Source organism: Mastomys coucha, unplaced genomic scaffold (genome assembly GCF_008632895.1).
Source record: "Mastomys coucha isolate ucsf_1 unplaced genomic scaffold, UCSF_Mcou_1 pScaffold22, whole genome shotgun sequence".
Taxonomy (NCBI): domain Eukaryota; kingdom Metazoa; phylum Chordata; class Mammalia; order Rodentia; family Muridae; genus Mastomys; species Mastomys coucha.
The window spans coordinates 241,069,727-241,090,567 of record NW_022196905.1 but is presented as its reverse complement, the minus strand read 5'-3'; positions in this window follow the sequence as shown (position 1 = coordinate 241,090,567).

Genomic DNA, 20,841 nt, shown 5'->3' with positions numbered 1-20,841 from the left:
GGAGACCCAGGCTATGAAAAAGAACCAGTCACTAAAATGACCCTGTTATGCTTGCAGACAGGATCCTAACATAACTGTCCTCTAAGAAGCTCCACCCAGCAGATGATATAAACAGATACAGAGACCGATAGCCAAACATGACACAGAGCTAGCAGAGTCTTATAGAAGAGTTGGGGGTAGGATTGAGGGACTCGAAGAGAACAGAGAGTCTACAGGAAGACCTAGAGTCAAGTGACCTGGACAGAAAGACCAACTAAAGATGGATCATGGGATGGAAATAGTCCCCACCTCAACACATATATAGCAGATATGCTGCTTGGTGTTTATGCTGGTCCTCCAACAACTTGAGTGGAGCTTTTACCTGAATCTGTTTCCTGCCTGTGGATCCTGTCCTCTAACAAGGCTGCCCTGTCTGGCCTCAGTAAGAGAGGATGAACCTAGTCCTGCAGGGATTTGATGTGTCAGAGGAAACTGACACATAAGGGAAGCAGACTCTCCTTTCTCAGAGGAGAAAGGGAAGAGAGAATTTGGGGAGGAACTTTGTAAGGGATAACTGGGAGGAGGAGTTCTGATAGTAGGATGAAAATGAATAAGTAAAATAATTTTTAAAAGAAAACTCAGGATATATTTTATTTATAGTTTATTACTTTGTTTATGCCCATTTGACATTGTATTGAGAGCATTCTCTCCTGACATGGAATATTCTTAGAATATAATATTTTTAGTTAATGGATATTCTTTATTGAAATATTTTTCAGATTCTTCATAGTTAATAAAGATTTAGGTTGTTACCAACAATTTTCTGCTGTAAACACCCTGTGCTGAAGTAACTGTCTTGCAGATGGAGCTCTGTCTACAATTCTTCCTTTGGGTATATTCCAAACAGATTAATCAATCAAAATATATACATATTTTAGGGATTTTTGATACTTCTTGCCAAATTATGTTTTGCAAAATTTTATTTTTATTGGGAGCACTAGAACCCTCTCACTGAACCCTTGTCCAGTTTGTGTGTGTATGTTTGTGTGTGTGTGTCTGTCTGTCTGTCTGTTTGATAATTTGATAATTAAACACCTTTAATCAATGGGCCAAATGTTCAGTTGCTCCTATGAACTTTTTTTCCATTTGTCTGATTCTTTCTCCTTTGAATTTTCTTAACCACTTCATTTTTCTAGGTGTATCTCTTATTTTCTATGTATTTTTAAGGATTTTTAAGTATCTTACAGCAAATAAAATGACAGAGAAAGGAAATTGGATCTAGAAAGAAAAATAAAGAAGACTGAGAGAGAGAGGACGTTAGGAACATGGGATATTTTGTTCTTAACTTTCCCTCTGCACACAGGAAGATTCCCCTGTGAAAACAGGCTGGGGATCCTTAATGTAGACAGGAGGTGAATTAGATGGATTCCAGCTATTGCTGGCTCACTACTCCCATGGTGTCATGCAGTCAAAAGGTATTTAGAAGTCAGAAGTGAAATTGTACAAATCCATCATGAGTACTGCCTTCAAGGTGACCTCCAGGGGAGTGGGATACAAGATAGATGTCTGGTAGTTGGGACAGAAATTCAAAGGGGAGTTACAAGTAACAGTGATTGCCTCTGTGGGAAGCTTAGAAGGAGCACAGCAGAGGAAGATGAGCTGGCAGAGGAATAACACCATCTGAGAGTTCAATGTCATTTCACAAACACTCCTAACATCTCTTATTGTTGTTTATGTGGTAGGACAACCTTTGCTCTGTCCTTAATTGTGTGATATTGATTGTAACATGACCAAGGGAGTCCCAAGGAATCACTGTAGAGCTCAGAAGTCAAGGTAAAACTAAGAGCATCACTAAAAGGAAAAAAAAAAGGCCAATCAATCAAACAAACAAAAACATTAACTTAGCATTAAAAAAGGGGTGTAAGAAAGATCTATTCATTTGAGTCTGTATTTGGAATCCAGAACTATGCCTAAAAGCTATGAGATGATGTTTGGACATGACAACTGGTTTCATACTGAACTCTCATCTCTATGGTAGAAAACAATGGCATCCTCAAGGAATCCAATAGAGTTGACTGGAGTCCTTTTAAAACACCAGTTTGCCATCAGGTCCCTACTGTGCACACTGCAAAACTTTTCTGGGTCTGAATTATGTGAAGACTGATAGTTTTTTGTTTGTTTGCTTATTTGCTTTTGTTTTTTTTTAACGTCGAATTGTTTATGAGGTTTATGGATGCTAGCATCCAAATCAGTCTTATAAACTCTAGTATTCTAAGATGTTGCTCACATTAACTGAGACCATATTAGATGCTGTACATTGTGCAGGACACTAAAATGTGCACACCAAAGGGTATTGAGATTAGTGACCTAGTGGAACTCCACCAGGCAGTTGTCATGGGTTCTTTTCGGTCTGTCTGGGCCAGTGCCCTAAGCAAACCCTGGGCAAGAATTCCGCAGCCAGTCCCACAACACCCAGAGGAAGCTCTACTCCCAGGCACTCTAATGGGTCCAGGATCCCAGGATCCCAGAATCACAGGATTACAGAGACAGTTTGACTCTGAGGAGTTCTGACATAATCAGGATCACAGGAAGGACAGGTCCCAGTCAGATTTAGCCAGGGCAGGTAGCACTAGAGATAACCAGATAGCTTCAGGCAAGCATAAAAAAATAAGCAACAGAAACCAAGTTTACTTGGCATCATCAGAAACCAATTCTCCCACCATAGCAAGTCCTGGACACACCATCACACTGGAAAAGCAAGATTCAGATCTAAAATCATTTCTTTTGATGATGATACAGGACTTTAAGAAGGACATAAATGGCTCCCTCAAAGAAATACAGGAGAACACAGGTAAATAGCTAGAAGTCCTTAAGGAGGAAACACAAAACTCCCTTAAAGAACTACAGGAAAACACAAACAGGTGAAGGAAATGAATAAAACCACCCAGGATCTAAAAATGAACACAGAAACAATAAAGAAATCACAAAGGGAGACAATCCTGAAGTTAGAAAACCTAGGAAAGAGATCAGGAGTCATAGATTTCTACAAGAAATAGAAGAGAGAATCACAGGGGCAGAAGACATCATAAAAAACATTGACACAACAGTAAAAGAAAATGCAAAAAGCAGAAAGCTCCTAACCCAAAACATCCAGGAAATCCAGGACACAATGAGAAGACCAAACCTAAGGATAACAGTTATAGAAGAGAGTGAAGACTCCCAACTTAAAGGGCCAGTAAATATATTTATCAAAATTATGGGAGAAAACTTCCTTAATCTAAAAAAAGGATGCCCATGAACATACAAGATGCCTTCATAACTCAAAATAGACTGGACTAGAAAAGAAATTCCTCCTGTCACATAATAAAACACCAAATGCACTAAACAAGAAAGAATTTTAAAATCAGTAAGGGCAAAAGGTCAAGTAACATATAAAGGCAGGCCTATCAGAATTACACTAGACTTCTCACCAGAGACTATGAAAGCTAGAAGATTCTGGGCAGATATCATACAGACCCTACAAGAACACAAATGCCAGCCCAGGCTACTATACCCAGCAAAACTCTCAATTACCATAGAGAAAAAGATATTCCATGACAAAACAAAATTTACACAATATCTTTTCACAAATCCAGACCTACAAAGGATAATAGATGGAAAACACCAACATAAGGAGCAAAACTACACCCTAGAAGAAGCGAGAAAGTAATCTTTCAACAAACCGACACAAACATAATTCCACCTCTAACAACAAAATAACAGGAAGTAACAATTACTTTTTCTTACTATCTCTTAATATAAAAATTAATATTATCAACATATCTTAATCCATTGAAATTAAAAAGTATGAAGAATTAGAAATTTGTTGGCTATCATCCAATGGTCTCTCTAATTTGGTAATTGGAGAAATAGGTCCTATATTGTACAATCCATATACACTTTCTGCTTGTTTGTACCTGACTGTGTCTTGTTATGTACCACATAAAGGTCTTGAAATCATGCTTCTCCTATCTCAGCCTCTCTATTAATAAGATTGTTTATTTCATGTTTTTACACTATGCAATGTTTTTCAGAACAGCTTACATATTTCAAAATTATTTATACAGCCAAAAGAAATGTAGATAATTAACTTGGGAGGTGGCTTGTAAGAGAACAACAAAGAGTGATACTAAATTTGTGGCTTGATTTTTGTAACTATTGTATCAAGTTTGAAGAAAAGGACTTTATATGTTACTCTTTCTCTGAGATGAATGCTTTTCAAAATCATCACAGCCAAAGAACCAAATTCTTACCCTCACCTAATGTCTAAGCAGAACCATTGTTCATTGAAATAGTTGGTGAATGACTTTATGGATAGACCATCTGAATACCTACACCATTTCTTAAATGAATGTAACCTGTTCTCTGTGGGCTGAGAATAAAGTCACTCACTCAAGTCAAATAGCTTTGACCAGAGCAGGAAATCTGTATCCAAGAAAATCTGTATCCTAAAATCTTGCCTACAATTCATTCCTTGGCACAGCAGAACCGTCAACTCTCAGCTTAGATATGAAGCAGGTAAAATCCTTTGGTGATGTGAGGGTCATTGAAGCACAGCTTTATTACAATGAAATCCAATGTCTAAAAATTGTTCTTATTTTGGGCTTGTACCACAGTAAGAGCCAAGTTTTTAAGCTCTACTAAAAACAAAACAAACAAACAAACAAATAAACAAAAAGACTTTACGTTCATTTAAAAGAAACTAGTAGCGATATATTATTTTCAAATATACAGCTAACATGTTTGGAGTTATTTAAAATTTATATTGAGAAAAACAAATGTATTTTCAGTATTGCTGTAGACAAGTATCTACATAGACTGTTCAATTGATTGTTATTTTATATCAAACATCTTTTATAATACTCATTTTTATTATTACAATATTTTATAAATTTTAAAATATATGACAAAATAAAAAAAAAAAAGAAAGGTTAAGAAAAAAACCAGGTGTTTGAGTAGCCTGTGTGTGGAAACATCTTTATATACAGAACTGTAGCTCACATAGCAGTACAGAATTATAAACCTTTATTCTGTCATCTTGTAAGGAGATCTATTTTGAATATTGTTATACTGTTAGATATTTTTATTTATTAACTTTTTTGTAATCTTGCCCAGATTCAAAAATAAACCGGTGAATTGGGAAGTACAAAAAAAGGGAGGGGCCTGTGTCAATGGCCTTCTAAATATTTATGTTTATAGCCACAGATTAGAATGTTGCCCAGCTTGAGTCCCAGAAGAGACTTCTTTTTATCATAGATGAGGGTTAATGCAGAGACTTTGAGTTGATCAAAGTGTTGCAAATATGTGACTATTGTGCATTCCTGCCTAAATGGGACAGCTTGTCACCTTCTCCATGCTGACGGAAGGAACAACACCCTCTCTGATAGTTCAATGTCATTAAGCACAATGACAAGGAACACAGAGGAAGAGAGGGCACAGAAGAATATAAAGCAGGACAGTTTGGAGAAATGCTATGAAAGGCTATTTTCTGGATATGTTATATCTCCTGTGACCATGAACACACAGCACCTATGTCTACACAACAGTCATAGACACAGATACACACATACACACACACACACACACACACACACACACTAGGAAACACATGTACACATGCACATACATATACACATACATACCTGCACACACACAAACTTACACACTCACAATCATACACATATGCAGGCACACACACACATGTGCAAGCAAGCAAGTACTTATGCACATAAACACATGAACACATGTGCACTTACCGACACACATAAACATGCACACATGCATATACCCACCACACACACACACACACACATACACACAAACACACAGAAATACAACCACACATATTTGCATGCACAGACACACAAGCACACATGCACAAACAAGCATATACATATGCACATATGCTTATATACTCACACACAGAAGCAGGAAAGTGGGAAAGGGATTTCTGGAAAAAGAAGGGATCTATAGAAACAAGATAGGAGGTAAAAGAATGATGAGGTGAATGTGATCAGAATATGTTGTCTACAGTTAGGAAATTGTCAAAAAATATTCTAAAGCTGAAAGTGGTGATGGTTTCACAATCTTACAAATGTGCTTCCTTGGCTGTCATTGAATTGTGCAAATGGCTTACTGTGTGCTTTGTGAATTACTTACCTATGAACATTTTATTCCTTTTTTTTTAAGAGTGAGAGACTAAGATTTGTATAGCTCTTAGAAAACTGGAAAGAAAAGATAGAACAAGAGCCCTTGGAATTTCCCAGCCAGGCCTGTCCAGTCTGATGCCATTGTTACAACTAGTTCATCCTAAGATTATCTGATCCAGGATCCTAATTATGGGTGGCTATTCTGGAGCAGGCCACTCACTAATTTCATTTGTGGGTGTCTTAGTTAGGGTTTTACTGCTGTGAACATAGGCCATGACCGTGGCAAGTCTTAAAGGAACAACATTTAATTGGGGCTGGCTTACAGGTTCAGAGGTTTAGTCTATTCTCATCAAGGCAGGAACATAGTGGAGCCTAGGCAGGCATAGTGCAGGAGAAGCTGAAGGTATAGAATACTGCACCAGAATACTGACTAGCAGAATACTGACTTCTAGGCAGCTAGGATGAAGGTCTTAAGCCTATACCCACAGTGACTCACCTATTCCAATAAGGCCACATCTACTCCAGCAGGACCACACCTACTCCAACAGGGCCACACTTTCTCCAACAGGGACACACCTTCTAATATCATCACTCCCTGGGCCAAACTTATGCAAACCATCACAGTGGGTATACCAAATACTGTGCTCCTACAGGTAATACTGGAAGTACAATGCCACATCAGTTAGATAAAGTTTCTGGCAAGTCAATGTTGGAGTCACTTTAATTTTCACCTCTGTACTTTCAAAAAGCTTGATGGCAACTGGAGTTCCTGGGAGTGGCCAATGCCTGAAAAGGTCTCTGATCATACAGGCAAATAAATAGGGAGAGCAAGAATGAGCTGAGAAAAAAAAGGGAACCTGCAGGCCACCACTTGGATGTCCGTTTCAATGAGGCCAGAACACAATCCATTATTTCCAATGCAAAATTCCTGGCTATGGCCCAGGCCACTCAGCTGTTGGCTTAGCCCAGGCCAGAATGCCTCCAGACCTCTTCCAGGTGTTGCTGCCTTTACTCTGGACTCCTCCCCAGCCTGACAGGTGCCTTTTCAGGTGTACATGGGAGTCTGGATTCTAATTCTCATACAGAAAAGTGAGTGGCTACTTTTTCCTGCTTTCAGCCTATATTAGAGAGAAAAGGCTGACAGTGGAACCTGAGCCATGAAAACAGCACAGGCGGGTGGTGAATGAATGCAGATGGTCCCCCTGGAGCTTCACTGAGAGGCCTTTTGTTTGTTTGTGAACAAAGATAAGAGGAGGCTCAGGGATGCCAGGCCCCCAGTAGCAGCAGGCAAGGCTGAGTCCAAATGTCCCTTGTCAACCCAATTCTCATTTCTCTGCTGGGCTTCTGTTCCCCAAATTCCCATTCCCTCTTTCCTTCTCACAAAAAGATACAATAAATGATACTATTATATACTCTTGGTAAACATCATTTCTTTTAACTTTAGCAGCATTCCTATGTTGGGGACACTATCACTATATTTATTTTGCACAGGAAGAATTTCAGAGTTGGGAAACAAAGCAACTTAGCTACAAGTATAAAACAGCTTTTGTCTCCGAAAGAAAAAGACAACATATTCTAGAGTTAAACTCAGGTGACTATGAACTAGAAGCACAGATTCAGGGTGCCCCAAATACCATGTTTCAGCTTGATAACAATTTCAAGGCATTTTTATAGTTCCAGAACAAAAGAAAGTAATAAATTGACTTGCTTTTCAAATATATTAGTGGGAATATCAGGCAGGCCAATTCCAGTAAAGCACAGAAATCCCTGCTGTGGGTTTCCCATACTATCTGATAATATAAGTTTGGGGGTTGGTGGAAGTTAGTGTTCTGTTAGTACATCTCAAAAGACTCTTCTGATAGTCTGAGAACATTGGGTCAGACACAGAGATGAGGAATAGAAAGGCTTTTAAGATTTTTAAAGATAGCTCGAGGTCTGCCACATTCCAAACATCCACAATAAGGAACCCCTGTTGGTCTATCAGTGTTATGGGATCTTTAACATAGAGGTGACTTTTCTTTTGGAACTTCAGTCCATATCTTTAGCGTCCCAGACTGGCAGGTAACAGAACCTAGACTCAGCCTCAAGACTAAGGCCACGCTTAAGGCTAAGTGGAAATGTCAAAGTTTATAATGAAATATTTTAAAATATTGTCCAGAGATTTACCTCTTAATATAACTCTTTCTAATCTATTTTGTACAGTTGGTTTCTATTCATTTATTGATTGGCATGTACCGTTACGTTTTGCTTTTGAATGAACTGTTTTGATATGTTAACATCGTAAACTGTTGGTATCATAACTGCATGATTGGCTTGTCTGAATAACATTGTTTACAATATGTGTGTATTTCATAGTTCATACCTACAAACATTGGGTCTGTGTTTGTGTAGGGCTTAGGTTGGGACAATGGATGATGATTCCCCCACCTATCTTTTTACATACAACCGTGTGTTATTTTTCTTATGGATGTGACAAAATGCATGAAAGAAACTACTTAACAGAGGAAGAATTTCTTGTGGCCAGAAGTTGAAGAGGCAATAGCCTACTACAGCAGGGAAGACACGTTGGCTGGGGAGAGCTTGGTTTTTGTCAGACACAGCAGAAACTTGGTGGTATCTCTCTCTCTCCCTCTCCCTCTCCCTTTCCCTCTCCCTCTCCCTCTCCCTTCTTCCCTCTCTCTCTCCCTCTCTCTCCCTCTCTCTCTCTTTCTCTCTCTCTCTCTCTCTCTCGCTCGCTCGCTCTCGCTCTCTCTTTGTGAATCAGAAAGCAGAAAAAAGATGCTGGTAAGAATTGGGAATCCATCGTTAATTCATAAAGCTATTACCTCTGGCGGCCCACTTCCCTGTGTGAGGATGCTCCACCTCCTAATGGTTTACCATCCCCCCCTACCACCAAACCATCACCATTGGGGACCTACTTGTTCCCAGGAGCTAGTGAGGACAGTTTACATTTAGCTGTCACAACAACAATGTGCAAATATCAATTTCCTATAAAAGCAATAGGACAGTGTTTTCAATAACGGCTCCATTTACTTCATAGGAAGACCCACATCTTAACAATTGTTTCCTTAAATGGGTACATATTTGGCTTATATGTCTTATTTATAGGGCTATCACTGCACATGTGTTTGCATATATTGATGTTTGAATATGTTAATTTATTTGCATCTGTGTGTATTGTCATAAAATACAGCTGTATATACAACTGCACAGAGCCATCTGCTAAAATAATCAATGCGAAGTAAGTCATATTGCAGGGGCCACCCAGCTCTCCATTCCTCCTCACTTAGGACTTGACAGAAAAGACAAACATTTACAAAGAAGGAACATCTTTGAGCACATAACCTGGAATGTGTCCTCTGGACACAGCTTCATGTCCTCTTTCCCCTTTAAGAAAATAAAGTTCCCAGTGGGACTGCTCCAAGATTATTCAGTCATGCTATAAGGTGATGGGTATATGAATTCAAGGCCTGAATTCAGAAGCCTGCTGTTCGCTTAACACCCTCCTGAGACACCCATCCCCAACAAAAGTCCAATGTTTGATTTGCATGTATACAGCATCAATATGCTGGAGTTCATGCAAAGTAAATATACCTCCATCTTTCATGACAAGCTTGACGTAATTCTTTCTGCATGTCTTTTCTCAAGTTTTTCCATTACATGTCAGGCACATGTCATTCTAGCAGCCTGTATTCTTGGCTCATGTGGATGCCAGAGCCCCTCCCCCACCTCACACTTCTCATTTCCCTTGCAGAGGTGTAGAAAGGGGTCTGCAGCCTGCTGTGCCTGGCTGAGGTTTATGGGGAGGGAGGTTAAGCTGAGAGGCGCCAGGCACTGCTTCAATTACACTTTGCTTGTTCTGCGGGCTTTAATCATGACCTCTTCTCAATGGATCCTTTCAGAAAGGCCAGGGGGAGAATAAGCAATTGGAAACCCTAGTAGTAATCAGGGTCCCAGACCTCCAACTCCACTGAGAAACATGCTTGGGACATAAAATTCATCAAAGAAGAGAGAGAGAAAAAAATCTCACAGAGTCTAGCCATTTCTGAAGGAATCCACAGATTGAGGGTGGGATGGGAACGGAGGGTCTGTGTGTGTGCTCTGCATAGCAATCATAAACAATAAATGGAAAGCTTAGGTGACAATAATGGTGCTGTGGCTTTAATTAAGAGGTCTCTTGGGCCAGATGTTCATTGAAAAAAAATTAAGATGCCTCTTGGGATGTGTAATGAAATTTAGACCCCCACAGCTAGGGAGGAGAGCCCAGATGGTGGAACGGATACACCGCAGACTTATGGGCCTGAAGCCTGAAACTTCCTGTCTTTAAGAAAGGAAGAGGAGAGTGATCTGTGGTTTGGGTGGGGAGCTACAGCCTATTCCCCAGGCTGTGGTACTTATATGTGCTTCTGAGTAGCCTGTTAATCAGAACATGCTTATCTCTGATTAACACAAAGAGGATGGCCAGGGACTGAGCCCCTGCCTGGTCTGGCTGGCTCAGGAATCTCCATAGTGTGCTATCTTGGACTTATGGTCTCAAACAAGGAACCAGTGGAAGTACCCTGATCCACCCTAGGGCTTCTAGCCAGTAGGATCCTGACTCCAAAGGGGGTAGCATAATTCACTTTAGCATTGGGAAAATACGATGGACAGACATCTTCCTATCCAATAATGTTTTAGCATGCATGTGCTATTTATTGCTGTATCATCTGCCAGCTAATAAGTGCAGAAGTTCTAAATAAAGAGCATGGAGGCAAATATTTTCCCAGAACACTTTGGAGTACATTTATGTGATTGCCTTTTTCAGCAAAAATCTGAAGCTTGGAGAACTCATAGAACTTTCTCAAGTTTATACCATAAGAGATTGGGAGAGTAAGATGGGATCCCAGGCAACATATATTTACAGATGGTCTCTATATTTCATATAAGGAGCCGATGGAGAAAGAAAGCAAAGGAAAATAAGAATGGGAATAAGAACATAGGTGTAAGAGGTAGAAACATCAATTGATCTCCTGTGGGCTAGAGTTGTCTTTGGCTGTGAAGAGCTCAGTGGTAATGAGGCAATGCTGTTTTGCAAGTACTCTGTTTCATAATCCATTCAACCTTGCCATTGTAGCACAAAGGCAAACATGGATAATATGTGCATGAAAGAGTGTTGCTGTCTTCTACTAAACTTGATCCATAGAATTTGACTTTCCAGTCCCTATTCAGTGCCATCTTCAAATTCTGATATATAGAGGGTCCTTGAAAGAGAATAGATTTCAATATCTTTATTTACAGGTTTATTGTCTCTTAGAATTTGAGGTTTGACATCCCAGCCTTTGTACCATTTCCTTTCTTCATTAAACTTGTCATAGACCTCATCATCGATACCAGTTAGACTGAAGAATAATCCAGAGGTTATACTATGAAACTGTTGCCTTTACCAGCTTAATTTTATTGATTCTGTTAGTACAACAAATTGAAGTGAGTATCTAGGTAAGTCTGTAAGACCTGAATAACCTTACATCCCGAACGTCCCACTCACAGAAACACAGAGATGGAGATCGGTGCAACAAGCATAAGGTTCATTGATCCAGTGCACTGGGGCCGTCCTGCAATGGAGGAACTGAAACATTTTTGGTCATTATTTGCACCTGCCCTGCACTGTGGTAGGGGCATAAAGTTTGTATTGCTGGGACATTCCAGAAAGGGAGTGTACATCCCTGGCAAGGTATTTCAGCAACCATCTTATGTTCTTCTCTAAGGTCACACAAGTCCTCTGCACAGAGTGTTCTAATTCTGGGTAGAGAATTTGCAATGGCAAAGGATGCTATTGAGCATCTTCTGGTAGCTTTGTGCCATTCATTGAGTCAGTGCTACCCTGTTATTATTATGTATGTAACAAGACCTTTGGACCTGATCTGATGGCTCATGGTGTCCACAGCAAACTCAATTGATCAGATTCTCTCTCTGACAAATGTAACTAAGAATCTATCCTGAGTGTTGTTAGTTGAGTTTTATTGATAAGAAAAAAAAGAAGTATAGAGCCCTAATATCCTTCAGTGCTGAGGTCTCTGAAGTTACCCTGACGGCCATCCACATTAAGGGCTTCTGCAGGGCTTGGAGTCTCTTGTGATTTGGATATATTTAATTCTATCTTCTATGACCAAATGTGTGCTAAATTATCTCATGGTGATATAAAAGTGATTAATACTAGTTTGTCGTAAGTAGGGAAGAAAGGCAAAAGGAGACAAAAGTACAGACACAGCAGATACACAGTAGACATAGAAATAGTTGGAGTTTTTGGTTTGCTTGCTTTTTATTCTTTTCTGTTTGTTTTTTGAAACAATGACTCAGAACCTGTGATCAGGAGGCATACCAGCCATGTTGGAATCACAGACCTAGTACCCACTTATGAGCAAAGAGTATGAAAGCTATCATAAGTACCATAGTCCCCCACTAACCTTGCTGATAGATGACTTGAAGTTTATGATGGATAATCCATTGGAAAAGGCTCCCATCATGGAGTCTGACATGTTACATGGTATTCATTTTGTAGGAACCCCTTACTTACAATATGCTAAACATTCAGACTTTTTATTTATTTATTTATTTTGTTTCTCCTAAGTTGTTGCATATGGTCTACTTATAAGATTTAAAATAGATCCCTGAAATAAGTTCTGAAGACATACAGAAGTAAATATTAGAAATACTGAAAGCAAATATATAAATTATATACAATATATAAAACATATTATATCTATGAATACACATATATAAATATATATTAACATGGCCTTTTTTGACAAAGATAAAAGTCATGAGAAAGAATGTTGTCTATTTTATTGATTCTCACATTTGGGCCAACCTTCCCTTCTAATTCTTAAAGACATAAATACTTTAAGATTGATATATTTGGAATAAAGGATGTTCTGCCCATGTTTATGCTACCTATCTACTACTGAAAACATCTCCCACTCCTGCCACTGCTTCTCATGAGACAGAACTTTTTCTGTGGATTTCATCCCACATATGAATGCCTTTGGGAAACCTGGAACTTAGCACAAATATAATACTCAACCAGTGAATTCACCCTGATTTTCACCTTTATATATTTATTTGCCTATTGTACTTGCACATTGGCCCGAGGATGTGGGAGAGTAAAGTTCTCCCAACACAATTCTTTATCCTGTGCTTTTACACAGTTCTATTAGTAGCTAAACATCAACTTGTCAAAACCAAAGCCTTTATTTTAACACCTATTTCAGGAGACCCGTGCCTGCTGGCCATGACTATAAACAGACCTTGCTATGATACCCAGTAGGCCTCCTGGTCATCTTTGTCCAATTATGTTCCTGCATCTCAGCTTCTTCAAAAGTCCTATGGCTTTCTTTCATTCTGTCATAGCTTTGTGTATTTTCCATTGAACAGACACAAACTAGCAGTCAAGAATATCTGAAAATATTTTAACTCACATTTTAGGCTCCTTAATGATACCCATTCTTTTCCCTATATTTTAGAAGAGACTTTAGCCTTTTAAAGACCAATTTGTTCTAATTATTGAACCTGCCTGCCTCCAGGTTTTACAATTGGTACTTTAATGAAGGCTTACTACAACTATAAGAAACCACTTCTGATTAGAAAAGCAGTTTCATTAAGTGTCCTATCACAGTAATGGGAATGAAACACAACTACTGATGGATCAGCATCTGTCACTTCTTATAGCCCAAAAGGAAAGATGCATTTCCATAGGGAAAGGTTTGTGAAGATTTTGTTTCTTTTATTAAAAATACTTATTTATTTATGCATGTATATTTGAATTTGTTAGTGTGTACAAATGTGCACACCTTTGCTCACAAGTATAAAAGGACAATGAGTAACTTCTTTTTGATTTTTCCTTTGAGGCAGGGTCTCTCCTTGAACTTGGAATCCTATTTCTTGCCTAAGTTGGAGACTGGCAGGCTTCAGCTATCCTTCTTTCTTCATCTTGTCCTGCTTGCTCAGTGCTGGGGTTGCTGGAAACGAATCTATGTTCACGATTATACAGCATATACTCTTAACCTCTGAAGCATCTCTCCATCCTCCTTGTTTCTTTGCTTAAAATTCTTCGGATTAGCAACTATTAATTGTGTATATTTATGGGGTGCAATGTTATAAACTAATCTACATGTGCATTGTATAAATATTATGTCAAGTTGGTTAACATATCTATTTATATCTCATTTAACTAATGTTAGTTTAATACTTTTGATGAAGATGGTAAAAATGTATTCTTTTATAAAGTTTGAAATCTGAAAGTCTGCGGCCTATATCACACATGAGATGACTGCTTGGAAGGTAGATTGTACAACCTGTTCAAGGTTCATGAACTCAGGAAGTCAAGACAGAAATTTGGTTGCCTCAATGTATTTTGCAATATTCTCCATGCTTGCTTCTTTGCATGCCAACACCTGTGGCCACTGAACCAGACCACACCAAGCTGAGCCATGTGCAAAATCCCACATGCACTGGGATTTGTTTTTATTGGGGAAATCTAAATCTCTCAATGCTTTATACAGGAGATTTGTGAAGGGCTGTTTCTCTTTTTCTAGGCAACTATAACTTCAGTTAAAGGAAACTAGAAAGGAGGAGACTAGAAAGCTCCTGGAGAGTCATGGCAGGGTCTGTTTGAAGTGAGAGCAACACTAGCAAATGTTGAGATGTGTCAATCCCATCATGAGATAGGCTTGCTAATGTGTGAAGTACTGAGTCTTTAATAATTCTGCAGCAAACCTTGAGGATCTGAAGAAGTAAACAAGTTCGAGAGGATTACTGAGACACCTGGCACATGGACCATACCAAAACTCACTATTCTAGAAGATAGTTCAGGGTCAGTGTTACCAGAGTTTGAGTCTTACCTTTGCTCTGTGTATTTATGGGACCTCGGGAAAGCCACTTTATTTGGAGTTATGGGTTAATGTTACTGCTCAGACTTTATGTAAAATATTCAAATAGCTCTGGTCAAATGTTATACTTGAGAACAGATGCAACAGAGTGTATCACAGAATAATTGTAGGCCTAGTACATGTTCAAACCCTCTTTATATATCTTCATGGTGTTAAAAGAACAAAAAAAAAGTTATGATTTTGTTTTGAAACTACTTTCTCTGATGTTTTACTTAACAGAGCTTCAGCGACCTCTCCCCTGGGCAGAAAACATCCACATTGTCCACCACAGAGAAGAACACTCAAACCACTGGCCAGGCCAGTGGAGACAGGATGTCCCTGTTGTCTCGACATCTGGCCACTTCAGCATAAGCCTCTAATTTTCTGTGGCTCTTTCTTGGCCTTCCTTCAACAAGGGAGGGTGGTGTGGATAACGAGCCCCATCTGTGAGGCAGCTGGGTTCCGGAGGCCCCCCTTCTCTGAGCCTTTGAAGAGGCCATCCATGTTCTGCCTGGAGGTCTTCCATTGTGGCTAGCATCTCTGTTCTGTATTAGCAGTTGAGGAACACTGAAAGGCTAAAAGGAGGAAGTATATTAAGGTCCTATTCTAGGATGTGCTGAAGCATACCAGTGTGGAGGCTATCACTGTGGAAGAGTGTCTTGGGCACAGATAGTACTGTGCTCACATTCAAAATGGTGTACATTTTTTCCCCATCAATGCAGAACATGTTACGTGGCAGATGAGAAAAACAATAGGTTTAGAGTCACCATGGGGGCTTAAAATTTAAGTTCTCTGTGTGAAATTCCTACTAATTCTGAACTTCTGATTAATCTGAGTAGTAAAAGAGTCTCCAGTAAATGACCTTTACTTTATTTTTAAGAACAGAAGGTAATAGTTAAGTTAGAGTAGTTTATTTTAAGATTTTTAAAACCAACTGACCTTTGTAAACCTAGAGGCTTCAGCATTTAAACAATGAACTATACATAATGCTTTCCTTTTGTAATTTTTACTTTGAAAAATATATTTATCTTAAAGAATAAATGAAAACTAAAATTGGCATAGTGGAGCATCATGAGATATTTAAACACAAGTATCCATGGTGAACTATCTCTATTTCTTCAAACAGGTATCATTTATTTATGGTAAAAACATCATTCAGCATCCTTACTTTTCAAGCTCTTATTTACCTCTGAAGTGTTAAATTCTCTGAGAATCAAATCCTCTATGTCTGTGTTATACTGACCTGTTGCCAACTAAATGTTGCTAAGAGGATTGCATATGAATGTGAGGACTGGCTCTATACTTTCCTCATTTGCTGAATGGGTCAGAAACGTAAATGATGCTGGCTTTACAGGCTAACCAATGAACTCCAGCTACTTATTGATTCTGCATAGTTACCCAAATTGCTTAGTTTTGCTGAGTCTCCATTTTCTTATATACAAAATGGGCATTGGAAAGAAAAATGTATTCCTGCCAGATAGAATGTAAAACACTCCCTAGTGTACCTGTGGTCTTTGCCAGTGTTTTCACCTAGTACTAACTTAGATAAACTCTTTCAAAGCTAATTACTCTCTCCTCTGCCCCCCTCATTTGTGTGTGTGTATGTGTGTGTGTGTGTGTGTGTGTGTGTGTGTGTGTATACATACACATGTGTAATTTAGTGTCCCTGTGGTTATAATAACTTAGCAGTCAGGCCAATAAACTATTGAGAAACTGGTGATATTGAGCTTGTAATTGTTTATCAGCTGGCCCTGTAGGAGGGTATGGAAGGGGATATGGAAGGCTCTGACTTGTCTCTTGTGCCAGGTTCTGTAGGTTAAATCTTTTCTTGAAGGCTGATTTCAAATGACCTAGAGAACTGATCACAGGATCTGAAAGAAATGCTCACAACTGGCTCTTCTGATCTAGTAGGGGACTGCCTCCATAGAACATGGTGTTACAATCCTAAGAATGGGCCATGTAACGATCCTTATGGAGGAAGCCAAGAAGGGAGAAAGATAGTGACAGAGCACAAGAAAATACAGGGGAAGGAAAAGAACAATAACAGCCAAAGATCTGAGTTCTTAGGAGCCATGCCTTTCAACTATTGCATTTTGCTGGCAGGGAATCTGAAAAAGAGGAAAAACACACTTCCTCTGGTCATCGATAGAATCCATAGTGAATTGACATGGTTGTGACTCCCAGAACTTAAGGCCAAGAATCCTAGGGAGAATCAGAATTAGTGAATAGAACCCCAGAAATAACACAATATTTTGAATCAAATGAAATACCACCCTACAGTTAAATCTACAACATGGCTGAAACTCCTCTTGAGAAGGGCTTCACTTAGTCACCTTAGACTCTGCTAGCCAAAACAGATTGAAGACAAGCCTTGGGAAGCCTATGCAGCCAGAGAATGGGCAGCATGTCCTGGCAGGCACCCCTAGCACCTCACCAAGTCTGCAGTCCTGTGACTGAAGGGGCTACTATTTCCTACTTATGTCCCAAGTGGGACTGGCAGTATTAACCTGCAGCCTCAAGCAACTAACATCAGTCTTGAGAGAATTGCTGGGAAATTTGGCAAAATTTACTCTGTGATCTCTCCCTCCAGCATTTGTTTTGTAAAGGGAATAATTTCTGTTGTGTTTCAGGTTGGATTCCTTGTGATGTCAACATACATTAGGACCAGATGGTCTGACTGCCACAGGAAAGTCGGCGTTGCAATCCTTTTTCCAAATTGAAAAGCTCAGCATCCCGGTTAATGACACCCCACTCCTGTCTGTCATTTGGGTATGCAATTATTTAAGAGGCTATATATATATATATATATATATATATATATATATATATATATATATATAGAAGTGAGTCTCAGGGAGCCCCAAGAGTCAGAATCCCCAGTTGACTCCATCCTTCACAGAATTTATAAGTGGTCCACACATGCTAAAGAATTATTTACACAACAAGTAATTCACTAAAGTTTCCTTGTTTGTAAAGTGATGATGTTGAATTAATTTCATTGTAATTTAGGGTTTTCCTTGTTTGTTTTTAGGTAGGATCTCTCGGTCCCACACTAGCCTTAAATAATTCTCTATATAGTCAAAGAAGATCTTTGCTTTGTTTGTTTTGTTTGTCTATTATCTAGCCCTGGCTGTCCTGGAGCTCACTCTATCTAGGAGTTTGGTCTCAAACTTACATAGATCAGACTGCCTCTGTCTCTCAGTCCTGGGATTAGGGCGTCTGCACTATCATGCTCTGCCCTTCTCTGGAGCCTAAGGTGATCTTGAACTTCTGATTCTCCTGTCTCACCCCGAGTGTTAAGATTGCAAGCTTGTCCTTTCCTCTCAGTTTATATAATGCTGGATTCAAAGCTAGGGCTTCCTGAGCACGATGCAGTCACTCCACCAACTAAGCTATAAGCCTAGTTCGTAAAACTGTCCAATTCTATCTCTTTGTTGTGAAGTTGGTTGGTTCTTGCAATGCTGGGGATTGAATCCAGGGCATCTTTCATAGTATGTTAAATGCTTTCCCACTGAGTGACCCATATCCCACACTTCAGCCTCTTCCTAGTATAAGAGTTCCAGAGAAAGATCTGAACCTTTAAAGACTGGCTCTACCAGGTAACAGTGCACTTCCTTAGGGTAAAGGCTTTAATATCTTTAATTTTCAGGGTGTTTTTTAAACTAAAAATAAAATGGGTAAAGATACTTCAAGGGATTTTTGGTGAAGATAAATGACATGATAAATGACATGGTGTATGTTAAATACTTAGCACTGTGCCTAGAAAAGAGTGAGCACTTAGTATAGGTTGTGACCAATGGTTTTTAATAATAAAAATAAAAGTTTGTGATCTCATTCCATACGCTGGTTCTTAAAAAGAAATGGCTTCCCTAAGGACACACAGATATGATTTAAGTCCAGGGATATATGGACTTGAATGCTTTACAAGAACTACCTCAAAGAAAACAGAGTAATTTAAGCTAACCATCTTAAAAAAGGGCCAGGGTTTTTTTTTGTTTGTTTGTTTGGTTTTTTGCTTGTGTTAAAACATGGTTTGGTTGTTGTTGTTGTTCTGTTTTGTTTTGTTTTTGTCCTTTTAACTGACAGTCTTTGACCACACAGGTAGTAAATGTTTGGGGAAAAAGAACATTATAAGTTTTGAGACAGATACTTAAACACTGTCCAGGTTATAGTATTTCAATGACACAAGGAACATTTTTATTAATGTTATTTTGCCTTCCTTAAAGGAGAAGAGCATTAGACATGGATTGAGAAGAATTCTCAAGCTTCAGTGAGTTCCTCGTCATCAAATGATAGGTCATCTGCTGTGGGCAACTGCAGAAAATAGTACGAGACATTTTGTGAAACCATACTGTACTATGCCTCTCTAAGTCAGTAATAGCTCTTGAACTGGTCTGAGACTTTTATTTATAGGGGTGAAAAAATATTCTGATGAAAACGATTCTCTATGACAATGTTGTTTTACTGTTACATGATCTACTTTGAAGCCTCCTGGGAAATCTACACTACATCTGACTTTGTTCCATGTCATCCTGTGAGCTACTAGATGGCTAATTTGCTTCATAAGATACACCAATATGAGAAGCATTTGGCTCATGTTAGGAGTAGAATTTCATCACTCAATAGTCAGATCTTTCCTGATTAAGACAGAAGAGCAATCCAAACAGAGCAGCCAAAGAAAAAAATATCTCTAGATACCTGTAATCACTGCTCTTGCATTCCTAATGGAAGTGGTCTCACTTAGCCTTGATCAGACAGCTATAATTTATCCTAACACCAATAATGTGCTTTGCTTTGAAAATTCAGACAATGAGAATCCCTTCTCTCTCTCTCTCTCTCTCTCTCTCTCTCTCTCTCTCTCTCTCTCTCTCTCTCTCTCTCTCTCTCTCTCTCTCTCTCTCTCTCTCTCTCTCTCTCCCTCCCTCCCTCCCTCCTTCCTTCTTCCTAGATTGTACAAGCATTTCAACGTCTTCCACTTCTCCACTTTTAAAATTATATTTATGGAGCAAAATAAAGAAATTGAAATTGAATTGAGGTAGACCATGAAAACAGCATTATGAGAAAAGTAAAACCCTAATTTCAAAGGAAGTTGACTCAAGCTTAGCTATCAGACAGCCATGTATTCTAAGTTCCTGACTTGTTATTAGCCACATAGCTTTGAATGCCTTAATAAATTTGCTCAAGCCTTTGTGAACTTCTGTATCAAATGAAGATTCTCAGTGTTTTCATAGAGAACAATTGAAAAATTTGAATGAGTAGCATGGCAAACATGGATAACAACTAGTGAATTCCTAAGGAAGAATACAACTTCCATAGTCTACAGTTGAACTGAAGAGACACAAGCACATGTAAATTGTTAATTAAATTGGAGTTTATTTTAATATGGCAACATCTTTGTAATCTGAACATTGGCTTTCTAACTTGTTAGGCCACTATTTAAAAACTAGCATTAGCAACAGCATGCCAAACCTCAACTCCACTATAATCATAAAACCATAAGTCATGTTTGCATTCCAAAATAGTAGAGAATGCATGTGGGTGTGTTCATGTGTGTATATGTGTGTGTGTGTGTTTTCTATTGTGCATACATCTGTGCCTATATAAGGGAAAATGCTTAAGAAAATTCTTGGGTGCCAGGCAGTGTTAGCGCATGCCTTTAATCCCAGCACTTGGGAGGCAGAGGCAGGCGGATTTCTGAGCTTGAGGCCAGCCTGATCTGTAGTGAGTTCCAGGACAGCCAGGGCTACACAGAGAAATCCTGTCTAGAAAAA